The sequence below is a fragment of the Barbus barbus genome (assembly GCF_936440315.1).
Source record: "Barbus barbus genome assembly, chromosome: 9".
In the NCBI taxonomy this organism is placed as follows: Eukaryota; Metazoa; Chordata; class Actinopteri; order Cypriniformes; family Cyprinidae; genus Barbus; species Barbus barbus.
Window position 1 is genome coordinate 23,479,752 of NC_136737.1, and position 19,105 is coordinate 23,498,856.

A 19,105-nucleotide genomic window follows, 5' to 3' on the forward strand; every position below is an offset into this window, starting at 1 on the left:
GGCCAGATCCGCAGCGAGCTGTGAAAAGACCTGCTACCCCCGTGAGCAAACAACACTGAGTTCAACCAGCTGAAAAACAAGCAACCAAGCCTCCTGTTTAACATGCACAAAGACACCAGCTTAACACGACAGGACACGCATCCAGGGCCGCTTTAACACCAAACGCATTCAAAACCAGCCCTATTCTCTGCAAAGCGCTGCCATTGAGTGCAAAAACACTGAATTTTTCTCAATTCATTAGGCTTTTTATAATGCAAAAATCCACAATTTAGAGAAACAACAGTCAAAAGGTTTCATGTTCCTTGGGAATCATTCAGTGAGCGAGCAGAAGCAGATTCAGTTTGTGGGTAATGTTGCACTAGTGAGCTTCTGGGACACAAACACAAGCCATGCCAGCGGATTTTGTGGTAAAGAAAAGATAGTTTACATGAATGCATCCGCCTTGCTTTTTGAGGACGACTTTGCTGAGCTCATTAGGAAGACTTTAGGTTTTCAGGAAGGATTACAGTTTCTCTGCAACATAATATGGACAAAAGTGTCGAGTGCCAGAGGGTGGGAAGGTTATCTGAGTATGTTAGGAAGGTGTCATGTTTGAATGAGTGTGTGGACCTCCATCCTACTTACGTACAAATGGCATTGCAAAGGCAAAAACGTTCCTTCTGCTTTTATTAAAAGTCATTTGTTCTTTTGTTGTAATGTGCTTTATGTGTTTAAAATAGAATGTAAATTGGTAGTTAAGCAGAAAAGTTATTCATAAAGCTTGCTGAGATCATATAAATGTAATATGAATGTAAACTTTTATGTAGGCTGTTGATTGCTTGAACTCATTCTCTAATATATCAAAGCATGGAAGAAATCCAGACAAGAACAATTGGCGTTTTATTTATTGGTGTGTTTAATGTGTTTTTGTGATATTATCAATTATATTGGGATATTATTGGGTATTTTCAACTATGACCACTTTTGGCCTTCTAATATAGTCTCTCATGCTCAACAGGGCTGTATTTCAAAGTTATGTAGAAAGTTTAAAATAACAGCTTTTATTTGAATTGTTTCTGAAAGTCTTCAAAATGTAATTTCTAGCACATCTCAACTGATTTATTGTATTATTATGTGATAGACAAGGTATTATATTCCATCATCATTTCCATGTTAAAGCTAATGATATTTTATGTATACTAAATTCACACAACTGAATGATATGTTCACACTTAATTTTATATTTTTATTTTATTTAAATTTGAGTGTTGTAGTAGGCAAATTCTGGTTCATGTGAGCATTCAGCCGGACAATAACTCCCCCACTCCTTAACAGATGGACCCCCTGGGCAGTTTTGAAAACTCTGGTTTGCTTCATAGCCAAATAACCAAGCATGGCCGTGTCATATGGTTCAATGTTTTGCCCCGTGCGTGAGATCTTTCAACCATACACCCCTACAACTCCCACAGCAACACCCCAGTGATCTTGAACATCACGATCTGCCCCTTGAGTCCAGTTCTGCACTAAAGTCAGTAATCAACAGACCAGAGAAAGCACCTCTCCTTCACATACCAGCCCATCTCTACACTCCTCACCCGCAGATACCTGCGTCTGGCAACAAAATGAAGAGAGACAGATGATCTGTCCACTTCAGCTGTTTTCAATCTGACAGGATCCAGGGCTATCGGCCACTTCTGCCTTAAGGAGTGATGTGATGAGGTGCCTTGAAAGGCCAGAAGTTATAATAATATTTAAAATGGTAAAATATCTGCCTCATCTTGTCCAGGGTTCTGGATTTTCAAATATACAGCGTTCATGAGTAATGTTTTATTTACTAGGCATCATTGTTTTCATGTTTGGTTGAGCAAATTCCAGCAATTCTTCTTGCATTTCTTTCTTTTAACCATTTACCAGCTAGAAACAATGAGATTAAAAAAAGGTTCCCTCTCAGGAAGTGTATTATTAGTGTCTGAATGTGTGAGAGTTAGTGAACAATATACAACTTCTACTATTATTACCATTTCTACATTAGTATAGTAGTAGTAGTATTGCATAAATGACTAGATTTGCATTTCCTAAAGAAATAAAAAAGGATAGAATAGAATAAATGGATAACTATATGCAAGGAAGACCGATAACTATAAGAATTCAGACCAGTAACAACTCAGTAAGTAAATATTGTGATCATGCCATCTCTGTTGAAATTTTGCATGCTGAAAATATTGTTTTAAGGCAATAAGAGATTTTAATACTGTAATCTTAAATTTCTTGGTGGATGTCTAAAACAAAAAAGGAAAATAAAACAGGAAACAAAGCAAAACATGAAAGCAAAGCAAAACTAAAAACCATAAAGCAAAGCAAAGCGAAAACAAAATGGCAAAACAAATCAAAACAAAACTAGAAAGCAAAGAAAAACAAAACAAAGTAGGATAAAACAAAACAGGAAAGCAAAGCAGAGCAGGAAAACAAAACAAAAACAAGAAAACAGAGCAAAATAAAACAAAACAAACAAAGCTATATATAAAACAGAAACAAAGCAAAAACAACAACAAGAAAGCAAACTAAAACAAAACAAGAAATTAAAGAGAAATAGCTAAAACTAAACAAAACAGGAAAGCAAAATAAAACAAAATGGTGAAACAAAACAATATTAGGATTAAGAATGATTTGTCAGTCTATCATTAAACAAAAAATAAAATAAAAAAAATGCTAATTTCTTACGTGATTGAAATTAATTTTAATCTAGTACCCTCATACGGTAAATCTGAATGTTATATAAAAACTCCATAAAACCAACATACTGATTTACAACCAATAACTTTTTTAGCCATTGCATAATTTAAATCCAGAAAACCATTTGAACTAATCTTTCTCTTTCTTTATTTCTTGATACTAAAGAGTGGAGTAATATGTCATATATCAAAACTATATGTCTTGGAAAGTAGTGTCAAGGAAAATTTACTGTCTAGTTATCCGCTGGATGTTTCTGTTTCCTATCAGCATCCAGGAAGCCTATTGGCTCTAAATTGCACACAACATGGAACAATTTCAGCACACTTAATCTACGATTGTCTGGTGGGGGCCTTTCAGAGCAATTCAACTTGGTAGGCACCAGATTCCCTTTTCCGCACCCTAAATAATGTCCAAAATCACCACAGTCTGAACTCTGTTATTGTCTGTCGGAAATGCTCCATGCTCATCTGGGAGTCAGTTTGAGAGGGAAAAGCTGGGGAAAAGTCTTATGATTAGTAATCTGTCAATTTACGTCCTACTACTGAAGGTTTTAAATCAACACGTGCAACTGCAAGTGATTGACTGTCAGGCCCATTAGGCCTACATCTCACTACATTAATATAAATAGCCGTGTGTATGTGTATTTTAAAAAGCGGGGGAATATCCAGCATGTGAGATGTGAAATTGAAATGTTTGAAAATACAGTCAGACAAATAACTTGGCTTTGAGGAGGGAATGGGAAGAATCGTCCGAGTTCAAGAATCCTGATGGAATGTTGTGGTATTCATTCCAGACAGCTGATTTTGAGAGGGAGTCAAACAATACATGTTGCACATCCCTCATAACTGGGAATACAACCGTCTAGATGGTTCTGTAATGTTCCCTTGAGAATCTGGATGACAAACCGCTACTCCTAACCAACGCACCATAGGAAATTTTAAACACAATGTGCAGAATTCCACCTCATTTCCTCCTTCCAAGGATTCCGCAAGCCATTCCTGCTAGTAATTGTGAGGACAACTAAACAGCCGTTTACTTCACAGTTGCATGACCCTGGGATTGGGAACTGCCTCAAGCACACTAACCCCTCTTTAAAACACAGCATGAAGCTGCCGGGCATAGGATGGTGCTGATTTTCCCATTAGTCGTTTGGTTAAGATCCATGTAGGCGATTTCCTCTCAAGCTTTTACTGCAGAAAACCCTCGGGTACTTAAGTCATGATTTGCACTTACATATAGCCCAAGCTATACTTGGCTGAATGTCACTTCACTTCACTATAGGCACAGCCTAATTGCAATTAAATTGGTACTGTAGGTGTTTGTACATGTTTTCACTTTAGATATGCTAAAAAGTACAATATGGAAGATCAATCTATATATTTTTATTGCAGATGAATGTACACTGACTATAATTTTAGTTATAATCAGGGTTCTGATTAATTCTAATAACTGTAAAACTGAAACTAAAATTAAAAACATAAAAAAAAAAACATTTTTGTTACTTGAAATAAAATAAATGCTAACTGAAATTACAAAAAAATATAAAATAACTCAAGCTTAAACTGAAAAAAACTACAAATGAAACAACAAGAAAACCTACTAAACCTTTAACTAAAATTAAAATGAAAACAATTATTTTTTTAAATATAATTCTAATTATTAATATTATTTATTATGTTATTAATATTACAAATTATAATAGTAAGTCAATAATACTTAACACTGGTTACAACAATGCACTATTATATAGATACACTGTGATTTCAGCTTCATAATGAAATAAATGTGTTTAATTACAGAATTCCTGTAAATACTACAGTAAAAACCTGCTGTAGTTAACAGTAAGTTACCTCATCATATACGGTAAAAAACATAACCTTGCAATATATGTCATTTTTATTGTACTTTTTGTCAAATGTATATATTTTTTTAAACGTAAAACCTCTGAATTACCATATAATTTACAGTGGAAAAAATTTAAAAGAACATTCCCTGCACATATAAAAAAATCAGTGTCTTATTTTTTGTTAAATATATGCTTGAAACATTATGACCATAGGGTGAATATCTGGCAACCACAGCAGCTGTTTAACAGGATGTTTTTTACAGTGTACCCAAAATCAAAGAATTGCTGCAATTTCACTGGTCACAACAGTGACCACTCACTTACATTAAGAATTGTGAATAACGAAACTAACACAGTCTCTTTACTTTTAATCAACTTATATATTTGCATATATTTATTTATTTTTAAAGTAAATTCTACTTATTAAAGTAAGTAGTTTTATATTTAGGTATACTAATTTATCAATTAGATCATCTGCAGTGCTTCATAGGATGAGTACTTCATTTACTTTAAAAGACGTTGAGGATATAGTTTTGAATTTTTAACTGTTATGATCCATCCCCATGATTCACTCTATTGAGAAATTAACTGGAAAATACCTCTGGCACCCTGGAAAGCGTGGGCATTTAATGTTTCGCTCTATTAAAGCTCATCTCTTCTCTATATTGGGAGTTTTACAACAGAGGAGTGATTAAAGGCAGCTTGTTAACATTACTAAACAATCTTTGTTTTTTGTTTAGTCTGAGATGAGAGAATGCCAGACAACACCTGCTGGACTTAAATCCCATTTGTTTCATTGTAAAAACCTGCTTTGAACAAAAACACAAATACAAGAGAGAAATCAAAGCGTTTTGTTTACGAGCTAGATATAAAGTTCTTACTAAACAAGGTCTCTGTAAATAAAACATGTAAACTCCTGGTAGAGTCGTCTCATTTGAAGTCAACATTAGTGAAAACAGTGACATTTTGGTCTGTTTCTCACGCAAAACTATTTAGTTTTCTTTTGACTTTTACGATACTTTTGAGGTACTTTTATTTTTGATCTTATTCATTATAATTGCATGGGAAAAAGCAGCTAGTGCGATAAACAGTTGAAAAAAACATCCTTATTATGGATTATGGATGGGTATGTTGGAAGCAAAGGTTTGAAGTTGTGTTTTTACAAACACACAGCTTTTCTCTTCACAAGACATTAATTGATGGACTGGAGTATGTTTGCTTCTCAGGCTGCCAGTGGCTCTCACACGGACATTGACATCTATACCACCTCTGTACTGGATTACATCAATACCTCCATTGACAGTGTTACAACAGAGAAACAGATCACAACGTACCCTAATCAGAAGCCATGGATGAACAAGGAAGTGCGGCTCCTGCTGAAAGCCCGCAACACTGCTTTCAGATCAGATGACGCTCAGGCCTACAGCATATCCAGGGCTAACCTGAAGAGGGGCATCAAGAAGGCCAAGCACTGCTACAAGCTAAAGGTAGAGGAGCATTTTTCCAACTCTGACCCCCGGCGCATGTGGCAGGGCATCCAGGTCATCAGTGACTACAAGCCATGCAACTCCACTCCAACGGTCACAGACGTCTCCTTCCTTGATGAGCTAAATGACTTTTATGCTCGCTTTGAGAATAACAACAAGGAGACAGCCACCAAGATCACACTCTCAGGAGACCATCAGACCCTCAAACTCACCTCCACAGATGTCTGCACAGCATTGAGCCGGATCAATGCATGCAAGGCCGCTGGCCCTGACGGCATTCCTGGACGTGTGCTCAGGATATGTGCAGAGCAGCTCGCAGAGGTCTTCACAGACATTTTCAACCTGTCCCTCACCCAAGCAACTGTGCCAACATGCTTTAAGGCCACATCCATTGTGCCAGTGCCGAAACACTCCTCCCCGACGTGCCTGAATGACTACCGCCCCGTAGCACTCACACCCATTGTAATGAAGTGCTTTGAGCGACTGGTCCTGGCACACCTCAAGAACTGCCTCCCACCCACACTGGACCCACACCAATTTGCCTACCGTAGCAATAGGAGCACTGAGGATGCAGTATGCACAGTACTGCACTCGGTACTCACACACCTGGATAATAACAACACTTATGCACGGATGTTGTTTGTTGATTTCAGCTCAGCATTCAACACCGTCATTCCCTCCAAGCTGATCACTAAACTTGGAGACTTGGGTCTTAACACCTCCCTCTGTAGCTGGATTATGGACTTTCTGACCAACAGACCTCAGCATGTTAGGTCAGGCCACACCTGCTCCACCACCATCACACTCAACACCGGCGTACCACAGGGCTGTGTGCTGAGCCCATTCCTCTACTCCCTCTACACCCATGACTGCAGGCCTGTGCATGGATCCAACTCCATCATCAAGTTTGCTGACGACACCACAGTGATTGGCCTCATCAGAGACAACGATGAGACTGCCTACAGGGAGGAGGTACAGCACCTGGCTGCATGGTGCGCTGACAATAACCTGCTCCTCAATACCAGCAAGACAAAGGAACTTATTGTGGACTTCAGGAAGAAGAAAAGTGGAACGCATGACCCCATCCACATTAACGGGATGGTTGTTGAACGTGTCTCCAGCTTCAAGTTCCTGGGAACCCACATCTCGGAGGACCTGACCTGGACCACCAACACATCCAGCCTAGTCAAGAAGGCTCACCAACGCCTCTTCTTCCTTAGGACACTGAAGAAGAACCACCTGTCTCCAATCATCCAGCGGAACTTCTACCGGTGTGCAATTGAAAGCATCCTGACCAACTGCATCACAGTCTGGTATGGGAACTGCACAGTTGCTGACCGCAAGGCACTGCAGAGGGTGGTGAAAACTGCCCAACGCATCACAGGGACACCACTTCCTGCCATTGAGGACGTCCAGAGAAAACGCTGTTTACGTCGAGCTCGCGGCATTCTTAAGGACTCCTCTCACCCTGACCATAGACTGTTTAACTTACTGCCTTCTGGGAGGCGCTTCAGGAGCCTCCGATCAAGGACAAGCAGACTCAGGAACAGCTTTTTCCCCACAGCTGTTTTCCTACTAAACTCTGCCCAATGATACCCCCCTCACACACCACCACAAACTCTTCACCCCTCCCCATCATTAAAATCGGTTAAAAAACAAAAACAAAAAAACATCCACACACTGAGTACTATGCACTGGAAATTTTTATTTCTATGCACTTTCAATGTTCATTGCACTAGTATTTATATATCTTAATGTATAGCTTATTCATATCCATTTGTAATTATATTCATAGTTTTTGCTCATAGTGTACATACATTTACTGTACAATCCATCTGTATAGTATGTTCATATCACCCATCTGTATATCATACTGACAGTATTTAAAAATTTGTAAATTATGTCCATAGTACTACTGCCTTATCTGTATATTCTGTACATATGTAACATATTGTAGGCACTGTATATCCTGTACCTCTGCTTATTGCACTTCTGGTTAGATGCTAACTGCATTTCGTTGCCCTGTACCTTACATGTGCAATGACAATAAAGTTGAATCTAATCTAATCTAAAAAAATTGCTTGTGGAGTACTGTGATGTTCCCTTTTGAGGGAACCTCGAACTGTGTCCTCTAGGGGTGGCTATGGGGGAACGCCGTCAGCGTGACCCGTGTCTGAAGCATACATACAAAATCACCACATGTTGGCCGGCGACAGCCTATGACGTCACTACCGGCGCGACAACAGTATAAAGGGGCGCCGGGAAAATATGTCATTCAATTCTTCGTCTGAAGGTTGCGTCCGAAGCATGGCACCGAACCTAGAGGGCGCAGTGTCTCGTTCCCTATTCTCAGGGAACCACGGTTACATATGTAACCTGAGATGTTTCCTTTCGAGGGAACTTCGAACTGCGTCCTCTAGGGGTTCCCCCATAGCGACCCCTAGAGGACGCAGTGTCTCGTTCCCTATTCTCAGGGAACCATGGTTACATATGTAACCTGAGACGTTTTTATGAGCTGTTTGGACTCTCATTCTGACTGCACCCATTCACTGCAGAGGATCCATTGGTGAGCCAATGATGTAATGCTACATTTCTCAAAATCTGTTCCCATGAAGACTTAAACTCATCTACATCTTGTATGGCCTGAGGGTGAGTAAATGTTCGTCAGTTTTTCATTTTTGGGTGAACTAGGCCTATTCCTTTAAAATCTCTCTTATTTTTTGTTTGACAGAAGAAAGCCATACAAGTTTAGATCAACATGAGGAAGAGTAATATGACTTTGTTTTCTCTAATGCGAGTAAACATGATTTTGTCATTAATGTCTTTAATCATTCGTGGTCTTCTTTAATTATCTCATAATTTTGTCATTAATAGCAATTATCTTGATTCATGTGTGACGCTCCTCATACATCTGACCTCACTGACAATGTCAACAAACTACTGCTCAGCAGATGATACAGACTTATCGTGTGTTTTCCTCCCCGGTGGTCCGAGTGACCTCATTCCAGGCATTGGATGTCACACCACCCATAAAACAGGCTGTCATGGTTCCCCGTTGAGCAACCTCAAGTACTGACATTCGCACAGCAGACTGGAGTCAGGCTCAGACTGCCAGTGGAGACAGATTGTTTAAAATCGCATGCTTATTTTGTCTTTCGCCTCTTCCTTTTGTATGCTGTATTTGGAATGAGGTATTGTTATGCTGAGAGGAGAGAGAGGAACATTTTTACCTTGAGTATTTGTTCTGTGATGGGTTTGAGTTTACGGACCAGTCCCACTACGAAACATAGCTTTCAATCAAACGGGATTCATATGTGTGCAGTTTTTACTCATTTTAAAAATAAAATAGTCACATTCTATGACTTTTTTTTTTTTTTTTTTTTTAAGTGACATTCAGCCAAGTATGGTGACCCATACTCGGAATTTGTGCTCTGCATTTAACCCATCCAACGTGCACACACACAGCAGTGAACACACACACACCGTGAACACACACCCGGAGCAGTGGGCAGCCATTTATGCTGCGGCGCCCGGGGAGCAGTTGGGGGTTCGGTGCCTTGCTCAAGGGCACCTCAGTCGTGGTATTGAGGGTGGAGAGAGCGCTGGACATTCACTCCCCCCACCTACAATCCCTGCCGGCCAGAGACTCGAACCCACAACCTTTGGATTACAAGTCCGACTCTCTAACCATTAGGCCACGACTTCCCAAAACCCAAAATTTAATGGGATTGTTCACCTAAAAATTTAAATTCTGTCATCTTCAGAACACAAATTAAGATATTTTAATGAAATGTTAATGATTTTCATTTTTGGGTGGACTATCCCTTTAAGATAGGCTATTTTTTATGAAATTTTAGAGTTTCCTTTCCCTGCATAGACAGCAACGGAATGGAAAAACAAAATTAACGCCTTTATTCACCAATTTCTTCTCTTCCGTGTCAGACTGAAACAACTTCAAAGTTGTTGTTTTTTTTTTTTATCGTAGCTTCATAAAGTTAAGGTTGATCCACTGATTTCACATGGACTATTTTAATGATGTCCTAACTACCTTTCTGGGCCTTGAACATGTCAGTTGCATTGCTGAAAATGCAGGGTTAGAAAGTTCTTGGATTTCATCAAAAATATGTTCATTTGTAATCTGAAGATGAACGAAGGTTTCACAGATTTGGAACAACATGAGGGAGAGTAATTAACGACAGAATGTTCGTTTTTTAACTATCCCTTTAAGTCCATTCCACAAATTCCCCCAAAATCAATGGATAAAATCCCAAAAAAGAGTCTGCAGATTTCGTCTGGGCATGATTATAAGGTACTCCAGTGGAATTAAGCAAAGTATTTCCAGAGAGACTCTTTTGTACATTAGCGTGTTCCCAGGGCACTTGAGGGGACTTATATTTACAGCAGTGATAGACCAAAATTAGAGGTCCTATTCATTTTGTTGTCTGCAAATGCTGTTAATTAGGAAAGCTAGAGGTTTCTGTTTTACCTCACATGACAGATCCTGGGAGCACATTAATTAAAGCCAATTACAGATAGCTTAGAAATCCCTCTGCTAAGCCTTTGAGAGCAATTTGTAGGAGATGAAACAGCACGGGTCAACCGTCATAATAAAAGAGAGCATCTCTACAACTTGTGCGCTTGATGGGAGTTAGCAAATGATTTACGCTAAGACGCCTAATCCAAAACAGATGAACTAGTGATACTAAATAACAAGGACCGCTTTTATCCTTTAGCTAGGTTTCATACCTATGAATTTGTCTTCCACATCACACGGTTACAAAAGCATCGAGGCCTGTAGGATGCTACAAAAAAAGAGGCTAAATCACATATGATAGCAACCCCCATGATGATTTGGTTTTATCTTGGCTGATTCGCAGTCCTCTATAATCTTCACTTGATTTATCTTTGGCTCTTTGGCCTTGAAGAATTTCAGTGCCGTTCGTTTGAAAGGATGAGAAAACAGAGCGAGAGCCCCATACCGGGAGGTAAGGATCCCCGCCGAGCTCTCTGACATCCCGGGACCTCAAGGGTCGTCCTGCCAGAGGGGGTGCGAGTATCTCTGCTCCAGGTGGAGCGATATGTGATGGTGAGGAACGCAGGGTTCGGAGGTTTAGACAGGCATGTCGGGATATGGCTAATTAAATATATGTGTCCAAAACACCTCTGTCTCTGAGGTCTAGTAAAAATTTGTATTGTGATATTGGGGTGTGGAGGTTAAGTGTGGGATTTCTGCACTGCTAGTAGCACCAAAGAGAACTGTAATCTGAGCAATGTGACATAACAACTTGAGCTCACTGGAAAAACATTTTGGCAAAAATCCAAAAACATATACCTATGTAAAATACATTGCAGTTTCCAGCTGCATTGGCCACTAGTAGCAGTTCATTGCACAATACTATGATAGGACCTTAAAACACTTTCAGCATAGTGCATGATCTGTAAACTAATATATTATTGGTGTTTTCATCAGCTCCATATTTATGGCATAGAAACAGTGCTGGGTAGTAAGTGATTACATGTAATCTGGAAAATGTAATAAGATTCCAAAAAAATTAAGTATGCATAATTGGATTATATTACATTTTAAAATGCGCATGATAAGATTACAGCTACTTTTTATGACTTGATTACATAAAATTCATTAAATAGCAGTAAATTATTCACAATAAATGATTTTTTTTTCTCTTTTAAAGTTTCCTTTCCAAAAATCCTACTGTGTAAATAACATTTAAAGGGGACTTATTATGCTCCTTTTTACAAGATGTAAGAGTAATAATACAAGAGTAATCAGTAATGGACTACTATTTGGAAGTATGCTACCCAATTGCATAGAAAGATGTAGGACTAGATAAAGTCGGTGCACCACAGCTCCAAAAATATAAATTTATTGACATTTATTAATGTACCATTGAGTACTGATGCATTATTGATGTATTATATATCACACAGGCTCTTCATAAGAACGTTTTATATTGTCTGATCTAGTAAACTTGCTCATTAGTTCACCCGGTACAGTATTGCACTTGCGACGAGGAGCACTTGGGTCCGAAGTTACAATAAACTTGTGATTTTTATCTCATGTTTGCTCTTGTTAACACTATTGGTTAGGTTTAGGGTCAGGTTTAATGTAGTGTTACATTATTTTCAAGTGCAATAAAGCATTAACATTTTAGCGCAACTCTCTGGATATTTCATTTTCAAACTGCTGTGATACAAACAACAACCATCGTAACAAAACACTACCAGATTCATGTTCATCTGTTTTGGATAAAACCGAACAAACCTGTAAGGCCACTGTAGTGCCATCTCACTTTGAAAGTGTCGCGAAATTTGCATGAAGCGACTTAATAACTGCAGAAATGACGGCAAAGGTGCAATTTTATAATACGCCTGGGATGTGTTTGGTGGCGGGGGAGTGTTTAAACATTTTTTTTACATTCTGTTTAGTGCTACTAGTAGAGCAAAAAAAAATAAAAAAATCACACATTCTTTCTTTTATCAAAACACAAAAGCCACAATTTTGAATAGTTTCAATTGTTTTTGTCCATGTAATAAAAGTCAATGGGGTCCAAAATAAAATATTCACTAAAAGACCATTTAAGGAAAGATTGCACTAGATTTTTGCATTTTCCCCAAAAAATGCCAGTAGCCCTTGTGCAAAAGTGACCACCATAATGCTGCAAGTGAAATGTTGCCAGAGCGTTGATAAAGGGTTGCTAAAGCGTTCTGTGTGATTCTAGTTTTTTCTTACTTTTTATAGCATTATATTGCCAGACAGTTTCTGTGCTGCTTATCATGGATGTCACAAGAGCTATCTTGAGTATTTTTGTGTGTGACTACAACTATAAAATGGCACATGTAAACAAATGTTAGATTTGTTTCCTATTCCGCAAAGCTCCACACACTCCATCCCAATCCTGAAGGAATAAACAGGTGCAGATAACAATGAAATCACTCAGAAACAATGAAAGACAAATATACATGATTCGTGACCGGCACATTGTGAACCTCAGTTGGTAGTACAATCACAACCATGCTTGTTTTGGGCTCGGTAAGCAGAAATAGCATCAGAATTTAGCTTGGCTGAAAACTGAGTTTGGCTGAATGATGACGAAGTTACTATTATTTGTCGAAACAGCTGGTTGGGTGTTTAGACAGAGCTTCCCTTCGCCCTGGCCCACACAGAGCCACTTCCAGAGTCATTCTGACCTTCCTGGGGTTGGCGCCAGACAGCAGGTTCGAACATATGCATTGTGGGAAGGAAGTACTATATTTGCCAGCGCATTGTTATTGCTGGGCTGATAGAGAGAAGGGCCAATTAATTAACATAATAGAGAGGCACCACAATGGGCTATTGAGTCATTTACGGAGGATGTTGTTTGCTGTCTCGCCAACACACGCACATTCAGAGCAATTCTTCTACAGACACACAAATACAATGACGTCTGATCGGCATCTCTGGCTGACTTCCCAAGATCCACCTGCCCAGGTTACAAGTTCAATGACAGACAGTAAACACCTAAACACCATTAAAAGACAGTTAAAACATACTGTAGGTGAGTTTATTCATGTTTTCACTTTCTTAAACATATTTATTAGCATTTTCACTTTAATTTAGAAAATATTTATTTATTTATCTGCGCATTTTTCAGACGTCTTCTGCTTAGACACTACAGCATTTTCATGAGGAGTTCTGCACTGGAAATCCTTCTCATATTTATTGTATTTTAAGCTATTTGTCCGAAAATATCTTTAAAATTTTCTAAAATTTAAAGTTTTCAGAAAGGCTTTTGGAGTGTTTACATATTAACACAAAATTTAAACTGCATATAACTATATAACAACAAACTAACCCGAGCAAAATCCTAATCAAAACTGGCATCTAATTCTTCTTTTCCATATTGATGAGAGCAAATGAGTTTTTTTCGATGGGAAAAGGGTTTATTTTATAATTTTTTTCCCACATTTTTTCCACAGAATTGGACACAGTGGTTCTACTTTAGACTGCATTAAAGCCATAGGTGAATAATAGTGGCATTTGTGACTTGCTTGTTGGGTGGTCTATATCCTCTATTATTTCCCCTGACTTTTTTTCTAATCTTATATTGCATAAGAAATACTAAATTAAGATGTAAAAGGACAAATAATGAATCAGTCTAGCCACTCTTTATTCATTGTTATTCACTACACACAAACACAAATATACACATATATATATATATATATATATATATATATATATATATATATATATATATATATATATATATATATATATATATATATACACATACTTGTGTTTGTGTGTAGTCTATTCTTTTTACTAGTGTAATTCCAAAGAGTTAAATCAGGTTACATTTTTAAATGATTTATTGTCTCTTTGTTAATCTCTATGATTATTAGAATCAATAAACTGCATACTAAAAACATCTACTTTGTGTATTTATTATAAAAAAAACTATCAGCAACATGGCAGTAAAACATAGTTGCATGTCTGGATGAAAGCTCTCGACTTAATATATAAGAACCAGAAGAGTATAGATAAAAGAATAATAGAAATGAACCAGATGCAGATGCTCTGATAATCTGAAACAGATCTGAAATTATAAATCAGTCCTGTGGAAGATTGGGACATTCCCAAGAAACTGTAGATATGCATAGCAAGTACAAAGGACGTTGATATATCAGATTTGCCAGAGCCAAAAAGTGAAATGATTCATCGGTTCACAAGGGATAAAAATGTGAACAACTTCTCCCTAAACTCCATAAAATGCCATCTGATATCCTTGACACAAACTTCAGCAGGTCAGATGGATATCACACCAAACCAGAATCCTCAGATGCTTTGATTCCTTTACATTTTTTGCCGAGTGAAACCACAGAGTAATGAAAAACCCACAGAACTTCTCTCGGCACTAGATCAGAAAACCAACCCCAAAACCTCATCCATCAATGCATAACTTCCTCTGAAAATTACATATATAAATAGAACATTAAAGGAAAAATTAAGGTTGAACAGAAGCTATACACATCTCTTTGATTTAGTAGTAGTAATAATAATAATAATATTTGACTACAATTACAAAAATCACATTAAATTTGTGAAAAATATGTGTTGTTCAATTGAAAATAATGTAAAAATTAATTACATAAATGCAATATTTATTTTTATAAAATATGTACTCTCAATCTGTATAAACAAAAGAAAAACATGTATTGTTAAATTATAAAATTATTATTAATAAAATACTTTAATGGCGCTCAATTTATAAAAAAATTTGTTAGCTGAAATTTTCAAAAACTTATTTTAAATATATATTTTAATATAAATAGTATAAAGAGATACTTCAACATAATAAATAATTGCACTCAATTTATAAAAGCTAAAAACATATTTTTAGCTGAAATTTAAATATTTCTTTCAAAAAATTATAATAAACATTTTATAAGATAAATAATTGCACTCAATTTCACTCAAAAACAACTAACTAATAAAATCATACAGACAGTTAAAATCTAAAAATAATTCATCAAATATTTGAATAAAATAACTTCATACAATTTGTAAACAAATACTGTTAGTTAAATTGTAAAAAAAAAAAAAAAAATCCATGAATAATTAAATCGTTTTCGTCAGTATTTTTTTTCCATATTATTTTTTATTTATTTTAATCTTAATAAAACAAATATTTGCATCCAATCTGTAAAACTATATATAGTTAATGTATTTAAAAAACATTTAAAAACTTCATTAAAATAACTGAATAAAATAAATAGGTTGCTAAAACAAATGTTAGTTAGCATTTTTAATGGACATGTATGGAGCAAGTTAGTTTCTTGGAGCAGATAGTGAAAGGCCCCTTTGGACCCCCTCTCTGATCAGGGCACCTGGAATCATCCTAACCTTCGCCTATAAGTTACTACTAGTGAAGAATGAGCGGTTGAATCTACACTTTTGACTGGTAAATCAAAGCACATCTCAAGGCAAAGTAACTTCTTTTAAGTAACTTTGTTTAATACTGTAGGACTTCAAGCCTGCTCTCACATGAAACAGAGCTATTGTTGCCAGCAGAACAAAGCTCAGTCCAGATAAAACAACAATAGCTGCAGGGCTGCAGGGCTGGCCAGCACAGATAAGGCCCTTGCAGACGCCGCCTGGCTTTTCTCATGTGGCTTTACGTGAGGACTCCTCCCAAAACCACATCACAGTCAATCTGTCAGCTTCTCCTCTCGCTTTAAAGTGCTCAGAGTGGGTGTGAAACCTAAACCCTCCCTGACAAGAACGTACAGCCATATCACAACACATCCTGATAATGCAATCCATCAGTCTTCAAATCAAAGCCAATCTGAGAAAGCGTCCGTCAACTTCACAAAACTTGCATATGTTTTATACATTTGGTCTTATAAGAAGTCATGGCTTTCTGGAATACTTGATTCTGATTGGTCACCAATGTATTGGTCAAATATTTTTCCTTTCTCAAAAAATAAAAATAAAATAAAAAATAAAAATAATTAATTAATTAAATAAAAAATATATACTGTATATGTAATTGATTTAAATTAAAATCAATTAGATACATTTACTGAAATAATTAAATTAAATTAAGTTAAATTAAATTAGTGCTGTCAAACGATTAATCACATTCAAAATAAAAGTTTTTATTTACATACTATATGTGTGTACTGTGTATATTTATTATGCATATATAAATACACACATACAGCAAATATTTACATGTATTTACAAATATATTTAATATGTAAACGTAACATATTTTTCTTATATATATATATATATATATATATATATATATACATAATAAATATACACAGTACACACATATAGTATGTAAACAAAAACTTTTATTTTGGATGTGGTTAATCGCGATTAATCATTTGACAGCACTAAATTAAATTAAAAAAGAATAATTGTTAAAATTTAAAAACAATTATATTTTTAATACATGTATTTTAATACAACTTGGACTCAGTTTGTAAAAACAAAAATATATTGTTAAATTCTAAAAACATTATTAACATAACTGTTTAATATAATACACTGCACTTAATAAAAAACATAAATATCTAACAATAAAAGAAAAAAACTATCTAAAAAAAACATTTTAATCAAATAAATAATTGTAATATAAAACGTCATGGTATATCTGAAACATATTTCTTTGAAATATACTGAAGATTTCAAACACACCAAAATATGCTTTGAAATAATTTTAGAATATTTCTACACGGGAGTAAATTTACAGCATGTGAAGGACGGAAACAAACAAATCAGTTACACAATATGTACAGCAGCAAACAGGAAAAGGAAAGAATCAGGAGGACAATGAACATCACTGACCTCCAACATTTAAATAAATGCAATGTACGTCCTGTCCTGTCCTATCCTGTCCACAAGAGTGAGGTGGTGTAAGGCTATACTGTAGTATACTATATAGGCTACTGTAAAAACAACATACTCAGACTAAATTGCCTTAAAGCCCATTAAATTATTAAACCTCATGCTCTGTTTTGGGTCTTGGGAACCCCATGCCTAACGCTTAAATACAACCAGTAACAGGTTGATAGGCTACTTCAAGTTTTTTCTTTTTGTTTAGTTTTTTCTCAATTTTTGGGAGCTTATAACTGACTTTAAACAAATGCTAAATGTTTCAAACGTCTTGTTTTTACATCTTCAGTTTAACAGATAGGCTACTTCAACATGGGGTCTCAGAAACACCCAGGTAAATGCATTTTCCTATAAAACAAACTTTTAAAACGATTGCACCTGTAAAAATCAACATTAGGCTGTTTAATGTAAACAAACAAACACGTTTCCCTTAAAATGTAGAAAAAAAGTTGTAGCCTACTGTAGTGAAACATTTTGAAGAACTAGTCATATCATATAAATATTATGACATATGAATACGGTCTCTAATAAAGGCTATATATCAAAATACTATGGTATTGGCATCTAAATCACTATACTGTAACCTTACCATAGTTATTTAAAGTTGACAGAATAACCACAAACAGCAATTGGAAACCTACCGAGTGTTATTTCCCGGTCGTTTTCCTCGTTGCTTGTCGTTTTATTCCGGTTTCTGTCGTAAAGTCAGTGAGGAGAGTCGTGTGAGGATGCGCCTCCTTCACTATAAACGAACTCTCAGAGAGCCACTCCTCCACTCTTCAGTCCTGTCACATCCGTCCAGAGCCGTGATGAGCCCCTCTGAGAGAGTGATACTCAGGCAGGTGTGCTGCAGCAGGTCAACAACACCCGAGGAGCCGCGGAGATCCTCTTCGAAGTCAAGCCATGCACTGCCATTATTTTACTTCATAGGGTCTAGTGGTCGCATGTACAGGATTTCTGAGGTTTTATGAAGGTACATTTAAGACCTATTTTTAGACCAAGTAAACAAAATATAATGAATAAATAGCCTCGAACGCCCCAATACGAAAATTAACCATGGTTTTACCACACATGAAACATGGTTACTACATAGTTAAACCACGGTATCCACAAATGCAGTTATTTACTGTAATAAAACCATGGTTCAGAAACCCTTAGCCAGGCCTATGCCAGTGTTTAATATCAATGTAAATGTAGGGCGAACACAATAGTAGCCTACTATTAGCAACACTTTAAAATCTTTACTATGTTTTACAAACATGTATACATATCTCTGCTTCCAACCACTATGGGAATAACGTTTATATTCTGATCACACTGTAAAAAAGTGTTGTTCGGCCGCAGTATTTGTTTTGGATAAATTAGCCTACTTAAGACAAGAATTTTCTGAGAAACGGGTCAAAATGAAGTGTTTATGGTTAAAACGAGAAAATATCTGTTAGGCTCAGCAAAAAATAAATAGCTTTCATGCCGCAGTGAGAAATGTTTTCTTCTTGTTTTATGGACTTCATTTTGATTAGTTTCTCAGAAAACAAGACTTCATATCTTTATTTTGTTTCTGAAATGTGTCTTGTTTTCAGGATCTTTAGATAATTGTATTGGAAAACAAAACAACACTACAGAAGATATTAATTATTTGCAGTGCATGCAGCA

The 19,105-nt window shown here is 36.4% G+C and overlaps 1 protein-coding gene across 1 annotated transcript in view; it reads right to left on the minus strand.

Moving 5' to 3' along the window:
• The window catches only part of LOC306874513 (semaphorin-3D-like), a 60,460-nt gene extending 42,080 nt beyond the window's left edge, over positions 1-18,380 (minus strand). Inside the window, exon 1 of the mRNA XM_079424627.1 lies at positions 18,094-18,380. The gene's annotated coding sequence lies outside the window, so the exon portion shown is untranslated. The remainder of the gene's footprint in view (positions 1-18,093) is intronic.
• Positions 18,381-19,105: the final 725 nt, after the last annotated feature.